Consider the following 7998-nt stretch of genomic DNA (forward strand, 5'->3'; position numbering starts at 1 on the left):
AAGAAGAAAGAAGAAAGAAGAAAGAAGAAAGAAGAAAGAAGAAAGAAGAAAGAAGAAGAAGAAAGAAGAAAGAAGAAAGAAGAAAGAAGAAGAAAGAAAGAAGAAAGAAGAAAAGAAGAAAGAAGAAAGAAGAAAGAAGAAAGAAGAAAGAAGAAAGAAAGAAAGAAAGAAAGAAAGAAAGAAAGAAAGAAGAAAGAAAGAAAGAAAGAAAGAAAGAAAGAAAGAAAGAAAGAAAGAAAGAAAGAAAGAAAGAAAGAGAAAGAAAGGAAGAAGGAAAGAAAGGAAGAAGAAAGAAAGGAAGAAAGAAAGGAAGAAAGGAAGAAAGGAAGAAAGGAAGAAAGGAAGAAAGGAAGAAAGGAAGAAAGGAAGAAGGAAGAAAGGAAGAAAGGAAGAAAGGAAGAAAGGAAGAAAGGAAGAAAGAGGTAAAGAAAATTGATATTCCCAACCAGGAGGCACATAATATTCTGCAAAAAACCCTACAAAATACTGGGCAGATACCCTGTGTATTAAGTAGTTGCATTAAAGAAAAAAAAAATGCAAAGATTCCTTCTTCAAGACAAAAGAAACACAAGAGCCTTAACAGTCTTCAAAAAACGTGAGGTGTCTCAGACTTGAAAAATCCCTGAGGTATACAGCATGAATTCCAGCCAACATCATCCAGCTCCTACAAGGACTGTATTTCTGTAACCAGCACCAAATGTATGAGCTACAAACATACAGACATATTCTGCAGTTGAAGCACATTAAGTGACAATGAGTTTAGTGAAACTGATAAATACTGAACTTAAGCATCATTTCAAATACTTTCTTCTGAGTCAGGATCTAATTCTCCCTAAGGCAAGCCTTCTGGAATTGGAATAGCACAGGGACTTAGGACAGGAATGTCAAATATTTTATTTTAAAGCTGCAATTTAAACCATCTGGAATACAAACAGCTGAGTGCAACTTTTTAAGTAATGTTGCAGGCCTTAAGATTGAGGGCAATGGGTGTTCTGGAAACCTGTAAGCTGCATGACCATGCTGAATGGCAGCAGAGGTTCTTTAGGGCAGGAGAACTTCAGAATTATTTTTTTTTTCAAGCTGAAGACAAAAGTATCTAAAACCACTGCCTAAAAGTATCAGATTCAGAAAAAGATCAAGCATAATAGGAAATATTTCCCAGCACCTTTGTCCAAAGACACAATTTTTAATGTTTATATGTTTGGTTAGACTTACTGGAAAATATCTTGATTTTCCAGGGCTTTATTTCTTTTGTAACTGCAATATGTTCATGTGAATTTTTTAGCAGAGATTCTATGGTTGTATAGGAGAAATAAAGTTTAATTGCTTGGGAATAGCAGTTATTGAGCAAAAGAACAAATAAATCACTTTCCAATAACAATTCCCTCACTTTCCAATAACAATTCCCACACGTAACTTTAGTTTGAACTTTTCAATTAAAGAGGCAGAAATGTAATAAGAGGACATCCCATGTTTACACAGCACACATATGGGTAGGAAGTGAAATGAATTCCTGTACTGGGCTTCCCACTGACTGGATTCATTCTAGCCCTTCACAGCATACCCGTTTTAAGAGCTTTGCACCCTAAACCCAAAGAGAAGAATGACTACCACATCACTCCAGGTTTAAAGCATGAATTAAATTCTTTCCAGGGAAGACAGAACGAACATACAAAGAACCTACAATCTGATAGTAAGAAGATGCAGGAAAGGGTAAGGTTATGCAGACCAAGGCATTAGTAACACAAAGCTTTGTCCTTGTCCTTCCTACATCCTGCCTCAACACTGTACAATGAGTACATACAGAGTCTGCATCTACTCTGTTTCTAACAGATGGTGCTTTATGTTTCAATAGTGTTCAATGAACTCTCAATAGTAATGAGGTAAACATTTCACTGCTTTTATTAAGAGCAAAGCAGATCTTTAAAGGAATTTTATGAACATTACAACCCTTTCCCACAATCCATTTTCTACCTTGATTTGGAGAAGAACAATCCCTTGTCAATTTGAAACAATAAAGTACTCACTTATCTGGGATTCAGTTCAACTGCCAGATATGGAATAATTTTTTTGCTAGAGGCACAGAAAATGTGAGATTACATGTACAGCAATAGCATTGCTGGTTTAAGAAATAGTCTGCATTGTTTTGGCTTCATATAGCAAAGGTCTTGTCCATCTCCTTCATGATGTATACTGATATCATATGAATAACCTGGAAAGCACATTAAAGTCATTAACAATCAAATGGAATAAAAGTATAATGAAATTCCAACCTAAAAATCCTGCACAGAGTACTCACACACCACAGATCATCATCAGTGAGTGGCTGCCATATTCCATTTAATGAAGTTCACATTAAAATCACAAGATTTTGCAACTCTGACAGAGTAAAGATTGCAAAGGTGTCGTTCATAAGTCCATAGACAAACAAGACTGAGATTAAGAAGAAAAAGGAAAAATAAAGGTTTAATTCAGACTCAAATGAGCTTGGTTCCATTATTTTAAAAAGAAAAAAAAATTAAAAAAGGAGATGCAAGAGCTTGAAAATAAAATTTCCTAGAATCTTCTCCTTAATAACCGTCTCAATTTCTGCAAAGTCCTTGATCTAGTCCCATTGTTTCATTTTGGTGCTTATCTCAAATGATGATAATTACAATTAGGGTTTTCAAAGGAATAGAATTTTGCAGTAAACATGTGAATCCATTGCAACTGAAGTCTATTTGTTATATGCCAGATGTACACAAGGCATGACAAAAGTGGGTCATTATCTAAGGGAAAGACACTGCTTTGCCTAAAATCACATGAGCATAGGTTATTATGAACAATTTCCCAGCCAGTTCTCTCTCATCCCAATATATTACCTCAGCTCTGCAACTTGTAAAAAAACCTTCTTGACTACAATTTGTGAAAATCAGAAAAAAACCTATTATTTTGTTGTATCAGTAGAGAAATAAGTTGTCTATGGAATGCATTGGTAGTGAAAATAGAAACTCGGTTCCAAACCAGTTTTAGCCTGGTTTGAATTAAAAAAAATTTTAAAATTTAAAGCTTGAATTCAATCTTAAGTTGAAATTTAGATTTAAAGTGTATGTCAGGTTCAAATAATACTTGGAAGGATCATGTGCAACTTTTATTGCTTTTCCATTGGAGACAGAAAGACAGAACACATCATTCACATTGCAAGTGGTGCTCCACTCTAGTCCCATGCCCTATGGTTTACCCCTCATGCACAATTATTCCCTGAAGGAGGCAGCAACCTGACATTTAACTGGTAGATAATACTTCAACAATGTGTGGATATAAACAATTCCTCTAAGAGAATTAACATTCACTGCTGAACAATGTTTCTGAAAGGCTGACAACAATGCAGTGTAGGAAATAAATATATTTGATGTTAAATTGAGCATCAATTTACTATTTATCAGCTCTGCATGTACTTGGTGGGAGAGAATTATCATGCAGTGTGACTTCCCTTTTCAGGACAGTTTTTGAAGGAATCAGTGAAAACAGTAGTGAGAGAGAAAGCAGGCAATATAGAATCATTACAGACAACCATTTGGGGTCTTCCTAAGAGGCAACTCCAGTGTGTGGAATCAGTAGTAGCAGAAAAGTGATTCTACCAGGGAATGAAACCAAAAATTTTAAGGGTACTGGACATAAGGAGGATCTGAGCCACTATATTTGGCATTCAATAACACAACAACTGACAAATTGTTCTTCACTGAGGAATTCTAACAATAAAAAGCTGTATGAGATGAATTATTGGGATATCATAGAATCATAGAATCATAGAATCCTAGGGGTTAGAAGGGACCTCGAAAGATCATCTAGTCCAACCCCCCCTGCCAGAGCAGGGCCACCTAGAGTACATCGTGCAGGAACGTGTCCAAGCGGGTTTTGAATGTCTCCAGTGAAGGAGACTCCACGACCCCCCTGGGCAGCCTGTTCCAGGGCTCTGTCACCCTTACAGTAAAAAAATTTTTCCGAATATTCAACTTGAACCTCCTGTGCTCCAATTTACACCCATTACCCCTTGTCCTATCACTGGTCACTACTGAGAAGAGCCTAACTCCATCTCCCTGACACTCACTCCTTACATATTTGAAAACATTGATGAGGTCACCCCTCAGTCTCCTTTTCTCCAAACTAAAGAGACCCAGCTCCCTCAGCCTTTCCTCATAAGGGAGATGTTCCACTCCCTTCATCATCTTAGTAGCTCTAAGATGGTTTACCAATATGACTACCAATGTTAAAGTTTGAAGGAATAAAGTTTTTTTTTTCTTATTTTGTTCTTGTTTTTCGGATGAAAAGTGTGGTTGGCTAAGAAAAAGCTCAAGGTGACAATGTGCAACCATGATATCCTTCAAAAAAATGCTGACAGCTAAAAATAGCAGAGCCATGAGAGCCATATAAATGGCTGTTCTCATTGCTAGTGTCTTAATCCAATCTCAAAGATAGATACAGAATAGGTTTTTTTTCTTTAGCATGCTACTCTAGAAGCACAATTATATCGACAAAGACAAATTATCTCCCCAATTCTTTTTACTAATAAAAGAAAAAGCAAAAGCACTGCATGAATTTGGGCAGTTCACCAAGAAAAGAAGTATACCCATGTAAGATACACAAGCAAGTATTTTCTGGGTGACATTGTAATTACATGAGACAGACCAAGCTTTCAGAGGAATCTGATGCAAAGTTGTTTTGTATTCCATTTGCAATAGCTGAGTGCCATCCAAAATGCAACTGAGCCGAAAGAGGCAGAAAAACAAAAGCATCTCCTTTGTCCCAAATGAATTCAAATTCATTAGTTTTGGCAGCTTTTCAAAGATCAGAAGAAAAATATTTGTTTGATCTTTCCCTTCTTTCTACTTAAGGTCAATGATTAAAACAGGATCAGCTCAGTAACTACACCTCCAGTTCACAGGCTGGTGGATAAGCCTACTAAGTACCATTTTAACAGTTATGGAAAAAAATAAAAGATGCCAAGAATTTTTTTTATTATTATTACAGCTGTGCAGAATGGGGAAGACTGTTTCTTTCTCAGGCAGCTGAAAGCTTAGGCCATGAGGCAGAACAGTTCTGTTCTGGTCTCTCTGCAACATGGCAAGTCACTCACACTAAAAATTTTCAAGACATGTCACAAACTTTACACACAAACCAAATTCAGTACCCAATCTGTAAAATAATCTGCAGAAGAGTTTAAAATCAGATTATGGAACTTTGGAAGTCCCCTACCAATCATCATCCACACTTGCAGATTCTACCAGGAACACGTGCATTGGAACTTCCCTGGATTAAGCCAATTGTGGTTCCCTACTTGTGGAACCAAGGACAGCAGAGTCACTGTTATGAGACAATTAGTCTTGTAACAAGAAATCATGTGTGTTTATAAATACACTTCTGGTCATTACCATACTTCAAGTTGGAACATGAATCTCTTGTTTTGTAGCCTAGGAGACTTTAGCAACAAGAAATCTCCCAAACTGTAGTACAGACATTCAATTCCAAAAAGTCTTACTCTTATCATCTCATGTGCTGTGAAGAAATTTAGAATAACTTTTACAAATATTTATCCATAATTAAATATAAAGGGAAAAATATAGTAAAGAGCTTTAGGACAGCAACTTTGTTTGCTCAGATTGCTGATGACTACATGAAAACTTCAGATTGATGAGGCTCAATGCTGAGGAATTTTGTCGACTTTTGATTTAGTCACAGAGTTCTTGGGATCTAAACTGACCAACCAGAAAAGTGCTGAATATGATTTATTTAATCAGGTTTCTCTTTTACTAATATAATACTTGATGCCTGCTTTTAATCTGAACTGACAGATTCGTAGGGGAAAGATTGATTCTTAAAATGAGTAGGGAGGTAGATTTAGGTGAATCGAGGGAGAAATTATCCTTTCTGACATTGTCAGTTCTTCAGTCCTGTTTTTACCAAGTACAATTTGATCCATTTAATAGCTGTAAGGAAAAGAGCCAAATCAACTCTATATTTCCTTTCTTTAAACAAGAGAAAATAAACTTTCCCCTGCTCCAGAGTATCACAGATCTACAGAAAAGGATCCACCTGATGCTGTGAATACAGTAGAAGGAAGTGGAGAATTATGGAAAACTTGAGGGAAAGCAGGCATGCTTCAGATTGCTTTTTACAATGACATAAACCCAAGAGATATGAATTGCTATAAAAATACAAACATAAAACACACTTGAAAACATTTAATTATAAATATTGAATACCAAGGCAAACCAAACAATTGGAATAACTTACAGTACTAACAGCTCCTTTGGATTAGTTGCATGCACTTGGAGAATTTCTAATAGGTATCCAAGAAACATACCATACATACAACTTCCTGAAAAAAATCTTCTCCAGAAATATAAAGAGGAACTATTTTTTTTCATTCCAATAATAATTTCAGAAAATAAAGTCACTCTCCAGAAAAGATTCTGTACTTAACCTTTGGCATTCAGAAGAGAAAATTCAGTGAAAAAAGTTCAGTAAAAAATTCAGTCTAGAGAGCCTTTAATTAATTAATTAATTCCTGTTCTTAGGAAAATAAAGGTTAACAAAGCAGCCAAGCAGAGATCAAATTTCTAAGTGCTTCTATTTTCAAGAAGAAAATACAAATATTTATAAAGCAGCAGTTTTGGTGAAAACCCTTACATTATTCAGACAGACTGCATTCTGCACTATAATAAAGAGAGACAAATCAATGAAGATACATGGAAAAAATATTAACATCCCCTACATTTTGGCACTGATTACCCTACATTTGGATATCTTTATGACTTCTCATATACTATGCAATTTCACTGGGATAAAACTAATTTCCTATCCAACTGATGTTTTAATTATTGAAAGTTAGTACTATTTGTATTTTTTAATCTTTATGGTTCACAGTCTCTAAATTACTATTTCAAAATTGCTGGTTAGATGAAGACTACTGAATCTGTTACAAAGCATCGAGTAAAATTAACTGTTAAAAAATAGATAAAATACCTAATCTTATGCTTTGTGACTAATTCTCACATTTAGAGTATGGAAAGACTCTTGACTATAGATGAACTCTATCCCTATTGCTGCTGTAGCCTTACTTTACACAACTTTTGTCTCAGATCACCTATATCAAAACTTCAGCACAAATTTTGTGGTTAACACTTTCCTGAATGAAGATCAGTGACAAGTCAAGAAAGCAGTTGCCAACATCAGTGCTTCACCTTTATATTTATATATTAGATTTATCAAGTCACATTTATATTATCTCCCTAACCATAGTATTTGGATGCACTGGAATAAATAATGGCACAGTTAAGGGGAGAATCCACCTTCATGCCCCTTCTGTGTCCTTGGCTTATTGCAGAATGAGTTGGAGATTGTAGGTGCTTTTCTTTTGCTGGATAAATGGAGGCTATTAACAAAGTCCTTGTAGTGGAAAATTTAGGAAACATCCTGGGCTCTTCATTAGCGTAAATGCCAATATATAGCACAGCCACTAATGCAAAAGAGCCAAAAAAATTTAGTAAGAAGGATGGAAGGAGAGGAGAGAATCAATATTATTATTTTTTTAATTTCTGCTTCATTTAATTTAAACATTTTATGTTTGTCATTTGTGAAGTGAATACTAAATGAAAATCCCCAGCATTTAACTGTACTCATAGATCAATCAAGTGAACTGAATGCTCATTTACACTTCACTTTTAAGTTCTCTCCTGAAGTCAGAACTACACAGATAGCTCTGAATAAGCCATCTGGGAGAAGCCCACAATCCGTCTCCCCTGTCTATGAATTACACACCCAATTTCTTCTTTCACCCCCAGGAATGCAAATGCAGAGTAACCCCAGCACAGTCAATGTGAAAAGATAATTTTAATCACAGCCTGTATATTTGGGTTTGACTTTCTGAGAGTTGGCAATACTGCAGGGTGCAACAGAAAATACCCAGGAACCAAGCAGGGATTGTTAAGAGCGAGCAGATTTATTCCTTTGTTCCCT

The sequence above is a fragment of the Calypte anna genome, chromosome 14 (genome assembly GCF_003957555.1).
Source record: "Calypte anna isolate BGI_N300 chromosome 14, bCalAnn1_v1.p, whole genome shotgun sequence".
Taxonomy (NCBI): Eukaryota; Metazoa; Chordata; class Aves; order Apodiformes; family Trochilidae; genus Calypte; species Calypte anna.